The following is a 16,155-nucleotide window of genomic DNA, read 5'->3' on the forward strand; positions in this document are numbered from 1 at the left end:
TTATGTCTTCGGCGCCTCCCGGAAGCTCTAACCAAAGAGCTAGGAACAACTTGAATATTTACTGTAATTTCAACTAACTTATTCCTTTCACGCCGATCACCTGCCACCCTACCTAAAACCTCTTTCCTCATTCCCTTAGCCAGCTTCATCCTGACCCACAACTTCTTCACTTTTGAAGGCCAGACATACCAACAATTAAAGGGAACAGCCATGGGTGCCAGGATGGCCCCTTCGTACGCCAACCTATTCATGGGTCGCTTAGAGGAAGCCTTCTTGGTTACACAGGCCTGCCAACCCAAAGTTTGGTACAGATTTATTGATGACATCTTCATGATCTGGACTCACAGTGAAGAAGAACTCCAGAATTTCCTCTCCAACCTCAATTCCTTTGATTCCATCAGATTCACCTGGTCCTACTCCAAATCCCATGCCACTTTCCTTGATGTTGACCTCCACCTGTCCAATGGCCAGCTTCACACGTCCGTCCACATCAAACCCACCAACAAGCAACAGAACCTCCATTACGACGGCTGCCACCCATTCCACATCAAACGGTCCCTTCCCTACAGCCTAGGTCTTCGTGGCAAACGAATCTGCTCCAGTCCGGAATCCCTGAAGCATTACACCAACAACCTGACAACAGCTTTCGCATCCCGCAACTACCCTTCCGACCTGGTACAGAAGCAAATAACCAGAGCCACTTCCTCATCCTCTCAAACCCAGAACCTCCCACACAAGAACCACAAAAGTGCCCCACTTGTGACAGGATACTTTCCGGGACTGGATCAGATTCGGAATGTGGCTCTCCAGCAGGGATACGACTTCCTCAAATCCTGCCCTCAAATGAGATCCATCCTTCATGAAATCCTCCCCACTCCACCAAGAGTGTCTTTCCGCCGTCCACCTAACCTTCGTAACCTGTTAGTTCATCCCTATGAAATCCCCAAACCACCTTCCCTACCCTCTGGCTCCTACCCTTGTAACCGCCCCCCAGTGTAAAACCTGTCCCATGCACCCTCCCACCACCACCTACTCCAGTCCTGTCACCCGGAAGGTGTACACGATCAAAGGCAGAGCCACGTTTGAAAGCACCCACGTGATCTACCAACTGACCTGCCTACACTGTGACGCATTCTATGTGTGAATGACGAGCAACAAACTGTCCATTCGCATGAATGGACACAGGCAGACAGTGTTTGTTGGTAATGAGGATCACCCTGTGGCTAAACATGCCTTGGTGCACGGCCAGCACATCTTGGCACAGTGTTACACCGTCCGGGTTATCTGGATACTTCCCACTAACACCAACCTATCCGAACTCCGGAGATGGGAACTTGCTCTTCAATATATCCTCTCTTCCCGTTATCCACCAGGCCTCAATCTCCGCTAATTTCAAGTTGCCGCCACTCATACCTCACCTGTCATTCAACAACATCTTTGCCCCTGCACTTCTGCCTCGACTGACATCTCTGCCCAAACTCTTTGTCTTTAAATATGTCTGCTTGTGTCTGTATATGTGTGGATGGATATGTGTGTGTGTGCGAGTGTATACCCGTCCTTTTTTTCCCCCTAAGGTAAGTCTTTCCGCTCCCGGGATTGGAATGACTCCTTACCCTCTCCCTTAAAACCCACATCCTTTCGTCTTTCCCTCTCCTTCCTTCTTTCCTGATGAGGCAACAGTTTGTTGCGAAAGCTTGAATTTTGTGTGTATGTTTGTGTTTGTTTGTGTGTCTGTCGACCTGCCAGCACTTTCATTTGGTAAGTCACATCATCTTTGTTTTTAGATATATAACTTATAAAACAGGTTGATATGAGCATCTTCTCCCACCCTTCCCTCCCCCTTCCCTATTACCTGTACTTATGAGAGAGGGTCAAAAAGTTCCTGACTGATATTTAAAAAAATGCAATGAAAAAGAGCACTATAAATATTTTCAGCTTTTGAATGAAGTTCTTCTTCAGAAGTAGAACCCTCACACATTTACAAAACAACTGGCACACACAGGACTGCTCTCTCCAGATGCTAAGCTTAGTATTTCATCCTGGATATTCCATTGTTTAATTATGCTAATTTTGTGATGTCACAAATGTCTTAATGTGAAATCTGTGCTGCAACTATAGCTCTGCTGACAACTGTAATATGCATAAGTTTACTGAAGACAGTAGTTTGGATACCTTATTGGTCATGTGAAAAATTGAGTACCACTCTGTAATAAAGTTATTCACTGAAGGGGTACTTTCCTCAACTGAATTCAAAGAATGAGTGCTTGATATATTGTAAAGTAATAGTTCTCAGTTCTTCTCATAGCAGTAGAATTGGACTATCCAGACAAGAAGCTACAAAGTCTCTCCACATTTCCTTTTTTTTTTTTTATGAAGGGGCATCCTTTTTATTCATGCCAAGGATGGTGGTAGACATTCTCAAGCTTCGTTTACACTGAGCAAATGGCACCAATCACAAGCAAAAGAGCAGTAACAGAGGATTTGCCATTGATTGCTGACATTTACTGGTTTTCTGTGAACAATTCACACTGTAGGGATCATAAGAAAACATAAGAGAATGAGCGCAGTATGTGAATGCTGTAGTATTGTTTTCTTTTTGCACTAATTATTGGCACTTAGGTTGCCAAACACACAACAATAGCTATAGCCACGATATGAAATTGATATTTTTTCTGTTACCAGTCACACTTATTTATTTGATGTTTAATTTAATATATTGCAGTGCATTTCAAGCATACTTTGCTCGTTATCAGCCGTTCGTGCAAACAGAAAAATTATTACTATTAAAAACAGTCTTGATCACGATTTATTTAACAAAGTGACTGGTTTCGACCACTACTGTGGTCATCTTCAGACCATTGAGTAGGAACCTCTTTCTGTTGGAGAATCTCCAACAGAAAGAGATTCCTACTCAATGGTCTGAAGATGACCACAGTAGTGGTCGAAACCGGTCACCTTGTTAAATAAATAGTGATCAAGACTGTGACCGGTTTCGACCACTACTGTGGTCATCTTCAGACCATTGAGTAGGAACCTCTTTCTGTTGGAGAATCTCCAACAGAAAGAGATTCCTACTCAATGGTCTGAAGATGACCACAGTAGTGGTCGAAACCGGTCACCTTGTTAAATAAATAGTGATCAAGACTGTTTTTAATAGTAATTATTTATAAGACATTGATCACTGCTGTTCCCGTAATGCATTCAAAAGTAAAAACAGAAAAAAGTTAATGAAGCAACGAAAATGGCTTAGGGAGGGAGTAGGAGCCTGAACTATTGTGTAAGACTGAAATGTCTGATGGTAATGCGCTTTTTTTGTAACCGAATTGCAGCTCCAGCTTGCCTTACAAGTATTCCAAAACTTGCACATTTTTCAGTTGACACTTTTTGCGTACGTGTCATTGCAGTTGACGAGGCAATGTGAAACTGGGTCACTAATAACCTACGTGCAATGTAACCTGAAGAAATGCTGCCATTTACACACACACGAAGATGACATAATTAAAATCCAATTAATGAATGTAAAATGTACTGTGACATTACCCATTTGATAAAATTTGCTGTTTGGATTGTTGGGGGGGAAATAGTGGCATGGCTAAATATTTTATTTTTTATTTTTTGTTACATCAGAAACTCCTAAAATAAGTGTGTGTTAAATCTATGACAGTGTAGTTAAAACTGTCATGAACATAGGGCACGAGAATGAATACATAATATATATTTTTAATTTAATATTATTATACACAATTGATATGTATTGGTCTTCACTTGCTTTAAAGAACATCTTTTGTGCTAGTCTCTTGTTATTAAAAAGAGACACAAAAGCTTGTGCGTCTTCGCTCCGTTCACATCTTATGAATTTATCATCTTTTTGCAACCTCAGTTGAACCTTTGAGTTTTTTGTTTTCCAATTTCCAACCAGGCATACATCTCATATATCATTTTGTTCTGCATTTTGTACTGTGGATCTCTTTGCCCCCAAAAACATCTGAGAGATATGTATTCAACAAGGTGAGGTGTCTGAAAAACCTGGAAAATAGGGACTTCTCAGGGAATTTAATTTTCTATAAAAATGAGAAAGTTTTGAAAAACTTTGTGAATTATGAGAGCTTTTGAGGGAAGTTGAATTGTTCACTAACAGAAATAGATCTATTGAGTCATGTTGTTTCAAATAACTGAGAGTCTGCTTTAGAAACAATCAGTTAAGGAATCATGAAAGTTGGAGTGAAGAAATGCATGGAGTAATTGTAATATTGATGGCAGGATCATGTCAGCCTCAGACGTGCTTGCAGACATGGAGAGTCTTCGTATTTGGTGGTGGGCTCTCGGCCTCAAAATCAGTATCCCTTATGGAATATTAGACTAGGTTTGCAGCTGGATTGAAGAGTTCCTCCCAAACATCATACGTCATTCTTAACAGAGAGAAATCTTCAGATGTAAAAGAAACTTTGTGCACATGTCAGGCCAGTGTTACACCACCATTACTTTTCATGGGGATATGTGTATAAAAGACCTAGTGAACAACGTCTTTTTACAGACATATGTACACAGAAATAGTAATGCTAGAAAATTGTAGTGAAATGTATGGAGACACGTGACACAGGAATTAACAGTTGATCCTCAACATAAACAAATGAACCTATTTGCTCGCAGGTAGGCAGAAAGGCCCATTACTTTATTGTTACATAATTTCAGAAAATTTCTGGAAGCATTCACATCTATTAAACATCTGGGACTATATGTGTGAAGTGATTTAAAGTGGAACGACCACATAAAACTAATTGCATATGACAGTCAGTCATTCGAGGAATCCTCGTGAAGGGTAGTCCTCACACTTAGGCGGTAACTTACAAAACCACTGTTTGACCAGTCTTTGAATATTGCGAGTGTAACGACTTGGCTCTGTACCAGATATGATCAATAAGAAAACAGAGAAGATCCAAAGAGGGGCAGCACATTAAGCCACAGGTTCATTTAGTAAGTACAAAAATGTAACAGAGATGCTCAGCCAATTTCAGTGGGAGACAGTACAAGAGAGCCATTTTGCATCATCATGTGGTTTACTGTTAAAATTTTGAGTGCGTGCATTCATTAGAAGAGTCACCGAATATATTGTATCTTCCTATGTGTATCTCACAAAAATAGCATGAAAGTAAAATTGGAGAGATTTGAGGTTGCACAGAGGCTTATTAATGGCTACTCGAGCAAGAAAGAGTGAAGTGACCCTCCACCATGCCCCATAAGATGACTTGAAGAGCACAGGTGTAGATGTAGAATGTATGCTTGAGAATTTGTGATATAATTGTGAATTATTCATTGCAAAAATGCAAAAGTTGTTTTCTCAGTTCAGTAATATAAACATGTATCTTTATCTGAATACTTTTATTTTGTAGATCAGCATTAAATACTCAGATTTCAGTCTTTTATACTATGAGGGTCGTTCCGAAAGTAATGTCTCCTATTCTTTTGTGGTGACTTTGGATGTCTGCACCAGATGTTGTTGATGTAGTGCTATTGCTCGAACCTTCCTCTTTCATTTGCTGGTTGTTCCGCTGCTCTGTCTTAGATGCACTAGCAGAGTGGTGTTCCAAAATGGAGTCTGATATGAACATGCATATAAAACAGCGATGTGTGATTGAATTCCTCATTCAAATCATGCATGCTGATCAGTGGATAACAAGCAGAGAACGGTGTGCAAAGCTGAATGTTGGCTGTAATGCCTTGGAAACAACGTTGGACCACCTTGGTTATCGCAAAGTCTGTGCGAGATGGGTCCTGTGGATGTTTACGGAAGTACAAAAAACTCGTCAAATGGAAATTTGTTGGGACCTGCTGGACCAATATGAAGCTGAAAGTGGCAATTTTCTGAATAGCATTGTCACTGGAAATGAAAAGTGGTGTCACCACTACAAGTCGGAATCCAAAAGACAGTCCATGGAATGGCTACTGTGAATTCTCCAGCAAAGAAGAAATTCAATACACAGTCATCTGCAGTCAAACTGACGTGCACAGTCTTTTGGGATAGCCAGGATGTGATTCTTTTGGATGTCCTGGAGCCTGGAATAACTGTCAATTCAGCACACTACAAGACAACACTGACTAAACAGAAAGCCCAAATTTGCAGGATACGGCCAGAGAAGAAGATCAACTTTCACCTGCAACATGATAACGTCAGATCTCCACCAGTTTTGCGACCACGCAACTCGCTGCACAATTCGGGTTGACTGTCTTACCACATCCACCGAGCAGTCCTGGGATAGCGCCTTCAGACTTCCATCTCTTTGGGCCTCTGAAAGATGGACTGTGTGGCGAACATATTCAAGACTCGGATGCTGTTGTCAAAGCTGTAAGGAAGTGGTGGTCTCAGCTGGTTCAGATTTTTACATGCACGGCATGCAACTCTGGTTCATCGTTGGCAAAAGTGCATAGCGAATGGTGGTGACTGTGGAAAAATAATAGTCTGTAGCTGAAATATTGCTCTATTTAGTGGCGGTGTTGTAATTTATTTATCTCCTGTAGTTTCTATGACTAAAAATAGGAGGCAATTCTTTCGGAACGACTCTTGTAGTTTCAGTGCGAAGTAGTGCTTTGCCGACTTCCTCGCGGTCTCAAGCTTACTGAACAATCACCATAGAGTGAAGAAAATTTGGTTTGAAACATGATGAGTTCTGCGATCAAAGTCAACTTGTATTACATTCCAGTGATAGTTGTTCAGAGTGTGGACTTGGGAAGTTTCTATTTACTGAGGTTCTCGCCCAGTGACATGGTATAGTGACAGATGATGGTAACGATGTAGTTCTACATCTAGGTGTTTATCTACATAGGTACTCCACGAGCCACTGTACGGTACATGGCAGAGGGTACCCTGTACCACTACTTGTCATTTCCTTTCCTGTTCTACTCACAAATAGAGTGAGGGAAAAATTACTGTCTCTGTGCCTCCATATGAGCCCTGATTTCTCTTATTTTATCTTCGTGGTACTTCCGCACATTGTATGTTGGCAGCAGTAGAAGCATTTGGTAATCAGCTTCAAATACTGAATGAGATTTTCACTTTGCAGCGGAGTGTGCGCTGATATGAAACTTCCTGGCAGATTAAACCTGTGTGCCGGACCGAGACTCGAACTCGGGACCTTTGCCTTTCACGGGCAAGTGCTCTACCAACTGAGCTACCCAAGCACGACTCACGCCCCGTCCTCACAGCTTTACTTCTGCCAATACCTCGTCTCCTACCTTCCAAACTTGCCCGCGAAAGGCAAAGGTCCCGAGTTCGAGTCTCGGTCCGGCACACAGTTTTAATCTGCCAGGAAGTTTCAGCTTCAAATGCTGGTTCTCTTAAATTTTCTCAATAGTGTTTCTCAATAGTGTTTCTCAAAAAGAATGTCCCCTTCCCTCCAGTGATTCCCATTTGAGACACCGAAGCATCTCCGTAACACCCCCCCCCCCCCCCCAGGGGGTCCACATCTCTTTTGTGGACACGTGCGTAGCGAGCACGGGACCCCGAGCTAATGTGGCCCTCCTTCCTTTCCGGGCTGCATACCTTCCCTTCCCTTTCCGCATCCCTCGCCATCCCCCATCTTGCCCCCCCCCCCCCCCCTCACCTCTGGCTCTTTCCTTCCCTTTCTCCCCCTCTGGGAGTATGGTTTGTGCCTACGTCCGGAGACGGACGCTCGAAACTGTTCCAAATTCCTTGCTTTCTACATGTGCAAGTCCTCGTCCTTCCTCTGTCCTTCCCTTTTCCTTCCCTCTTCTCCTTGCCCTTTTCTCCGCTGCGGCGTTTGAGACCCCCCTCTTCTTTCCTTTCCCTTTCTCTTTTTTCCTCCCTGTGCGTGTCTGAAGGCCGACCCATGCACTTCCATGCGTAGCCGGTGACGGGGTAACGCGTAATTCCCCACCCCGGGTAGACAGGTAGGACACGTACGTACCCCCTGGTAACGGCCAGGCCCAGGGAGGGGTGATTACCCGAGCTGATACCTTCCGAAAGTGCCGATTGGTCCCTCCGTCCGTTTGTCGGGAGGTGTGACCTGAGGTGTGAACAATCACCTAAGGCGGGTGTGCCCTCGGTGAGGGCCCCCACAAGGGAGGAGCGCGCCATCGGAGACGCCGGTAATCATGGGGGATTCTTCGGCAATGGTTTCCTCACCTTCCACTATGTCTGCTCACAAACGTAAGTTCACTGAGTCTCAGCCACAGATGGTTCTTCCATTGTTGCCACAGTTCCTTGTTGTTTCTCGGTCTGACGAAGGTCACGACTTTTCCACGGTCAACCCTTTCATTATTCAGAAAGGTGTCGACGCAATTGCGGGTCCTGTAAAGTCTTGTTCCAGATTACGGAATGGCACCCTGTTGTTAGAAACACACAGTGCCCTCCAGGCTCAAAAATTGCTGCGTACTTCTCTGCTCCACACCTTCCCTGTCCGGGTGGAACCGCACCGTACCTTAAATTCCTCGCGTGGAGTCGTTTATACCCGCTCACTCGATGGATTGTCTGACGAAGAAATTCAGCACTACCTGTCTGACCAGGGCGTCACGGCTGTTCATCGGGTTATGAAAAGGGTTGACTCGAACATCATTCCAACCCACACTGTCTTCTTGACATTTGACAAAGTTCAACTCCCATCAAAAATCAAAGCAGGCTATGAGATAATTTCCGTTCGCCCTTATGTCCCAAACCCTACGCGTTGCCATCGATGTCAGCGGTTCAATCACACCAGCCAGTCCTGTTCCAATCTGGCCAAATGTGTTACGTGTGGCAAGGATGCCCATGAGGGTGCTTGTCCACCTCCATCCCCTCGCTGCATCAACTGTATGGGTGACCACGCTGCTTCCTCTGGCGGAATTGCGCTCGGCCGTCTTCTGTGTCGCCGAGGCGCACTGCTGGTGGCCGGTCAACTGGCCGATCGTTGGTGGCAGGAGCTGCTCCTGACCAACCTATGGATCAGGATCTTCTGCCTTCGACTGAATGCCATTCCATGCTGTCGGTCGCAAGCTCTGAGCAGTCGTTGAGTTGACAGCACCCTTGGTCACGTTCCTCCATTTTCTGTTCCCCTATGTCCATTATCCACTGGAATATCCGCGGCATTCGAGCCAATCGGGATGAATTGTCGATCCTCTTACGATCCTACTCGCTGGTCATCTTCTGTCTTCAGGAAACAAAGCAGCGTCCCCATGACCGCTTTGTTCTCCCTCATTTTCAGTCCGTCCGATATGACCTCCCCTCTGTTGAAGGCACTCCAGCCCATGGAGTACTCATGATTCTGCTCCATGATACTCTCCATTATCACCCAATCCCCTTAAACAGTTCCTTCCAAGCTGTCGCCGTCCGTCTTTCCCTTTCTGGATACACGTTCTCTCTTTGTACGGTATACATTCCATCGTCCACACCAATGGCACGAGCTGATCTCCTTCATCTTCCTGATCAGCTTCCACCCCCCTATTTGCTGGTTGGGGACTTCAGTGCCCACCACCCGCTTTGGGGATCTCCACATCCTTGTCCACGTGGCTCACTATTGCTAGACGTCTTCCACCAAGCGGATCTAGTCTGCCTCAACACTGGGGTCCCCACATTTTTGTCTGCCTCCACGACAAATTTATCTCATTTGGACCTTGCGGTCGGTACTGTTCCGCTAGCTGGGTGCTTCGAATGGTTCGCCCTTGATGATACACACTCGAGTGACCACTTTCCATGTATTCTTAGACTGCAGCCTCAACTGCCATATATGCGCTCGCGACGCTGGAAGTTTGCCCAAGCCGATTGGACACTTTTTTCGTCTCTAGCGACATTCGATGACCGTCGCTTTCCCAGCGTCGATGATGAGGTCACACATGTTACCGACGTTATTCTCACAGCTGCGGAACGTTCAATACCACGCACCTCCGAATTGCCCCGGCGCCCCCCAGTTCCTTGGTGGAACGAGGCATGCCGTGACGCAATACGTGAGCGGCGACGTGCTCTTCGCATTTTCCGTCACCATCCAACTTTGGCCTACTGTATCCGATATAAGCAGCTCCGTGCGCGATGCCGTCGCGTCATCCGCGATAGCAAGAAGGCAAGCTGGAAATTCTTTATTAGCTCATTTAACACCTTCACTCCCTCCTCGGAAGTTTGGAGTCGGCTTCGACGGTTCTCAGGCGCGCCTAGTTTCTCCCCGGTCTCTGGGCTCACTGTCGCGCATGATACCTTAGTGGACACCGTTGCAATTTCTAACTCATTGGGTCAGCACTTTGCTGAGATTTCGAGCTCTTCAAATTACCCGCCAGCATTTCTCCCGAAGAAACGTGCAGCGGAAGTGCGACATCTTGCTTTCTCCTCTCAAAATCATGAAAGCTACAATACTGTTTTCTCAATGCGGGAACTCCAACATGCCGTCTCTTCTTCTCGCTCCTCCGCCCCAGGACCGGATGGTATCCATGTCCAAATGTTGCTGCATTTATCAACCCCATAGCCTGCGTTACCTCCTTCGCCTTTATAATCGAATTTGGACCGACAGTACCTTTCCCAGGCGATGGCGGGAAGCTATTGTCGTTCCCGTTCCAAAACCTGGAAAGGACAAACATCTCCCCTCTAGCTATCGCCCCATTTCTCTCACGAGTAGTGTCTGTAAGGTTTTGGAGCGTATGGTGAATTACCGTTTAGCTTGGTGGCTGGAATCCCGCAGTCTTTTAACACCAGCCCAATGCGGATTCCGAAAGCATCGTTCTGCCGTTGACCATCTTGTTGCTCTCTCCACTTATATCATGAACAATTTTCTCCGGAAACGCCAAACAGTAGCAATATTGTTTGATCTGGAGAGAGCATACGATACCTGTTGGAGGACAGGCATCCTCCGCACACTGTTCTCTTGGGGCTTTCGAGTCCGGCTGCCCCTTTTTCTTCGCGAATTTATGGCAGAGCGCACATTTAGGGTGCGGGTGAACACTACTCTCTCCCGTACTTTCTCCCAAGAAAACGGGGTACCCAGGGCTCCGTGCTGAGTGTTGTACTGTTTGCCATCGCCATTAATCCAATTATGGATTGTCTCCTTCCTGATGTCTCGGGCTCCCTCTTTGTGGACGATTTTGCGATCTACTACAGCTCTCAACGGACCAGCCTTCTTGAAAGACGTCTTCAAGGATGTCTCGATCGCCTCCACTCGTGGAGCATCGAAACCAGCTTCCGTTTCTCACCCAGTAAGACCGTTTGTGTTAATTTTTGGCGACGTAAGGAGTTTCTTCCGCCCTCCTTACATCTAGGTCCTATCAACCTTCCGTTTTCCGACGTCGCTAAATTCTTGGGTCTTATGTTTGACAGAAAACTGTGCTGGTCCTCCCACGTTTCCTATCTTTCGGCTCGCTGTCTGCGTTCCCTTAACACCCTCCGTGTCCTGAATGGTACCTCCTGGGGAGCGGACCGAGTGGTCCTTCTCCGCCTCTATCGCGCCTTAGTGCGCTCGAAATTGGATTATGGAAGCATAGTCTACTCCTCTGCTCGGCCGTCTATTCTTCGGCGTCTCGACTCTATCCACCACCGTGGATTACGTTTAGTGTCTGGAGCTTTTTACACCAGCCCTGTGGAAAGCCTTTATGCTGAGACTGCTGAACCTCCGCTGTCCAATCGGCGGGCAGTCCTTCTGAGTCGTTATGCTAGCCATCTGTCTTCCATGCCTGCTAATCCAGCCCATGACCTTTTTTTTCGACGCCTCCTTTGATGTCGGGTATGCAGGCCGCTCCTCCTCCCTCCTACCCCCGGGAGTCCGCTTCCGTCAACTGCTCCATTCTCTTTCCTTCCGCTTTCCTAAAACCTTCTTGACAACTTGGGGTACAGCACCGCCTTGGCTCCGTCCCCGGATCGACTTGCTCAGAGACCTATGTCAATTTCCCAAGGATGGTACCCCTACACTTGTTTACCGTCGGGCATTTGCTGCTCTATGTGCACAAATGACGGAAGCCACATTTATTTACACCGATGGCTCGAAAACATCGTTAGGTGTAGGGAGTGCCTATATTGTTGGCGACACCCCAAATCACTTTCGGCTTCCCGACCAGTGTTCGGTTTATACTGCGGAGCTTTACGCTGTTCTCCAGGCTGTCCACTACATCCGCCGCCATCAGCGGATACAGTACGTAATCTGCTCAGATTCTCTCAGCTCTCTCCTAAGTCTCCAAGCTCTTTACCCTGTGCACCCTCTGGTCCACCGGATTCAGGACTGTCTGCGCTTGCTCCACCTGGGGGGCGTCTCAGTGGCGTTCCTCTGGCTCCCGGGACACGCTGGTATCTGTGGGAATGAGGCGGCCGATATAGCGGCCAAGGCTGCAGTCTCTCTTCCTCGGCCAGCTATTCAGTCTCTTCCGTTTACCGATCTCCGGAGCGGTTTATGTCGCCAAGTTGCTCATTTATGGCATGCGCATTGGTCAACACTTCCCCATAATAAATTGCGGGAAGTGAAAGCCCTTCCTTGTGCTTGGACCTCTTCCTCCCGAACTCGTCGTCGGGAGGGGGTAATTTTAGCTAGACTCCGGATAGGGCACTGTCTTTTTAGCCATCGACATCTTTTAAGCGGTGATCCTCCCCCACTCTGTCCCCACTGCTCTCAGCTGTGGACGGTCAGACACCTTTTAATTGAATTCCCCTATTTTAATCCGTTACGCTCCCGTCTACAGCTATCGCCTGATCTTCGTCAATTTTAGCAGATGACACGCGCTCAGCCGACCGCGTTCTACAGTTTATTAGTGACAGTGAAATGACGTCAGTCATTTGAAGCTTTTTTTGGGGACAACCAACCCCTTTTTATAGTGGATTTTTAAGCATTCCTTCTGCCTTTAGTTTCTCAAATTTTATGACTTTGTTCCCATTGCTGCTGATTTTAAATTTCATTTTTTTCCTGTTTCCTACGTCACGGGCTGGGCGCTAATGACCATAGAAGTTTTGCGCCCTAAAACCACAAACAAAAAAAAAAAATATATATATATATATCCATAACACTTAAGTGTTGTTCAAACCCACCAATAGCAAATCTAGCAGCCTGCCTCTCAATTGCTTTGATGTCTTCCTTCTATACGCTCTGACACCGATCCAAAACACTCCAGCAGTACTCAAGAATAGGTCACACCAATGTCCTATATGTGATCTCCTTTACAGGTGACCCACTCTTTACTAAAATTCTCCCAATAAACTGGAGTTGACCATTTGCCTTCCCCACCACAGTTCTCACATGCTCATTCCATTTCATGTTGATTTGCAACATTACGCTCAGATATTTAAACAACTTGACTGTGTCGAGCAGGACACTAGTAATATTTCAGTCAAACATAATGCGTTTGTTCTTCCTACTCATCCGCATTAAGTTAGATTCCTCCACGTTTAAGAGCCAGCTGCCATTCATCACACCAACTGGAAATTTTATCTAACTCATCTTGTATCTTCCTACAGTTACTCAACTTCATCAGCTTACTGAACATCCCAGCGTCGTCAGCAATCAATCACAGATTGCTGCCGACCCTGTCCGACAAGTCATTTATGTATATAGAGAATAACAGCTCTCCTATCACACTTCTGTGGGGCACTCCTGATTATGCCCTTGTCTCTGATGAATTCTTGCCATAAATGACAGCATACTGAGTTCTATAACTTAAGAAGTCTTTGAGCCACCCACATATCTGTGAATTTATTCTGTATACTTGCACCTTTGTTAACAGTCTGTAATGGGGCACAGTGTCAAATGCTTTCCGGAAATCTAAAAATATGGAATCTGCCTTTTCCCTTCATTCATAGTTCTCGGTATATCATGTGAGAAAAGGGCAAGTTGAGTTAGCCACAAGTAATTCTTTCTAAAGCCATGCTCATTTGTGGATATAAGCTTCTCAGTCTCAAGAAAGTTTACAATGTTTGAACTGAGAATATGTTAAAGGATTCTGCAGAAAACTGAAGTTAGGTCTGTAATTTTGCAGGTCCATTCTTTTACTCTTGTATTGTAGAGTCACCTGTGCACCCCGCGACTTGCTTGGGTCTTTGTGCTGGGCAAGAGATTCACAAAAAAAAGGCAGTCTACGTAAAGGGCCAGTGTTGTAGAGTACTGTTTGTGAAACTGAATTGGGATTCCATCCAGTCCTGGTGATTTATTTGCTTTCAAATCTTTCATTTATTTCTGTACACCAGGGATGTTTATTGCTGTGTCATCCATACAGGAGTCTGTCTGATAGTCGGAGGACAGTATGTTTGCATGATTCTCCTGTGTGAACAATTTCTAAATGTGAGACTTAAAACTTCAGCTCTCACTTCTGGTCAACAAGGGAGAATGGAAGCCTGAGACTCGCTTAACAATTTTACATAAGACCAGAATTTTCTCAAGCTCTCTGCCAGGTCTTTTGCTAAGGTGTGACGGTGGCAGTTGTTGCACGTTTTGCGCATAGATCTTTTCACAGATGCATGTGTGTGTCTACTAACCTTCACTTGTTGGCATTTGTGTGATCCCTTTTGAACCGAGAGTGCAATAGCCTCTGCTTCCTGAGCAGCCTTAGAATTTATTAAACCATGGTGGGTCTGCCCTGCTTCACCCACTTACTTGGCACATAACTCTTTAGAACACAATTTACAATCTGCTTAAACTTCCCAGGCATGCCAAGAACTTATAAGTACAGAATTGGTGATAAATATATCTCGTGCGGCTTTGTTTGCTGCTGTTGCTAAATGTTTCCAAGTACTTACGCCATTATTTTGCTCTAAAATGTATTTAATTTTGAAAAGTGCATATGGTACTTGATTTGACTCTGTTCTAATTAAAAAAAAAAAGTGAATTTGCTATCAACACAAATATTTGCTCTGTTTTCTTCCACTGCAGAACTTGCAGAACTTTTCACCAATAACATTATTGATGGTAGCTTTTGGTTAACCTTTACATTTACATCTATGTACATACTCCACAAACCACCATCCTGTGCATTGTAGGGTGCACCTGTACCACTATTAATAATTCCGTTTCCTGTTCCACTTGCAAATGGAATGAGGAAAAAAGACTGTCTGTATGACTCCATACAAGCCCTAATCTCTCTTATCTTCTCAGTCCATACGTAAAATATACATTGGCAGCAGTAGAATCATTCTGCAATCAGCTGCAAAATCCCAGTTTTGTAAATTTCCTCTATAGTCTGCCACAAGAAGAAAGTATTCTTCCCTCCAGGGGTTCCCATTTGAGTTAATCATGTGTTGATTGAACTGCGTGGTTAATGACAAATTAAGCAGGAAAGCTTCCGAATTGCTCCAGTGTCTTCCTTTAATCCGACCTTGTGAGGTTGAGGTTGAGGTTGTCTCTTGAGCAGTACCCAAGAATGGGTTGCGCTAGTGGTCCCCTTAATAGATGAGATACACTTGCTTAACATTCTGACAATAAACAGAAGCCTAGTATTCACATTCCCCACTGCTGACCCTAAGTGCTCATTCCACATCATATCGCACAACATTATGCTGGGATACATCAGGCAATAAACCACTAATATTGTATTTGAATGTTAAAAGATTGTTTTCCTATTCATCTGCATTCTTTTACATTTTTCTTTGTTTAGAGCAGACTCCGATTCATTATATTAAATAAAAATTCTATCAGTCGTCTTTGTGTTCTCCAGTGACTCAGTGATGGCACATCATTTGATGTTGTAACAAAAAGGAAGCATATCATATTCAGAACTGGCTAGTCAATTCCATGAGCTACACAAGTGTTTTGAAACAGATGATAGTGTACCAGAATGCTGGTCTGTATATGGTTGAGAGGCTGACTTTGCTTATGTAACTGTTAAAGTGCTTCAATCAAAGATTATTTCTTGGGGAAGAAATCAGTTTCATGTGTATCTTGCTTTTAGTCCCAGTTTAACTTGGAATAATCACTAAGAAGTGATTTGACAACTCAAAAACTAATTTAAAAAAAAAGAACTTGCTCTTTGATATAACAAAATTTGATTCAGGAAAATTTCCATTTTCAACATAAAAAAAACTGAAAATCTCAGGGGAAATATTTCAGTGACACAGGGTTGCCACTGTTGTTCTTCAGTTAGTAACATTGCACTCTCCTCCTACAATTTCATTGTTCATGCAACACATGTTCAATAACAAAAGTAGTTTGCACAGTAAAAAGCAGGTGAATAGTATCTGTGCTGTGAGTGCTGAAGAGAAGAGGTCCAAACTTCCTT

The 16,155-nt window shown here is 44.7% G+C and overlaps 1 protein-coding gene and 1 non-coding gene across 3 annotated transcripts in view; one reads left to right on the forward strand and one right to left on the reverse strand.

Moving 5' to 3' along the window:
• Nucleotides 1-16,155, forward strand: part of LOC124613551 (bromodomain adjacent to zinc finger domain protein 1A) — a 161,424-nt gene that overhangs the window by 36,422 nt on the left and 108,847 nt on the right. The window lies entirely within an intron of this gene.
• Trnas-uga lies at nucleotides 7,103-7,177 on the reverse strand. The gene has a single exon. It is a non-coding gene; the product is annotated as a tRNA-Ser (tRNA).

The sequence above is a fragment of the Schistocerca americana genome, chromosome 4 (assembly GCF_021461395.2).
Source record: "Schistocerca americana isolate TAMUIC-IGC-003095 chromosome 4, iqSchAmer2.1, whole genome shotgun sequence".
NCBI lineage: Eukaryota > Metazoa > Arthropoda > Insecta > Orthoptera > Acrididae > Schistocerca > Schistocerca americana.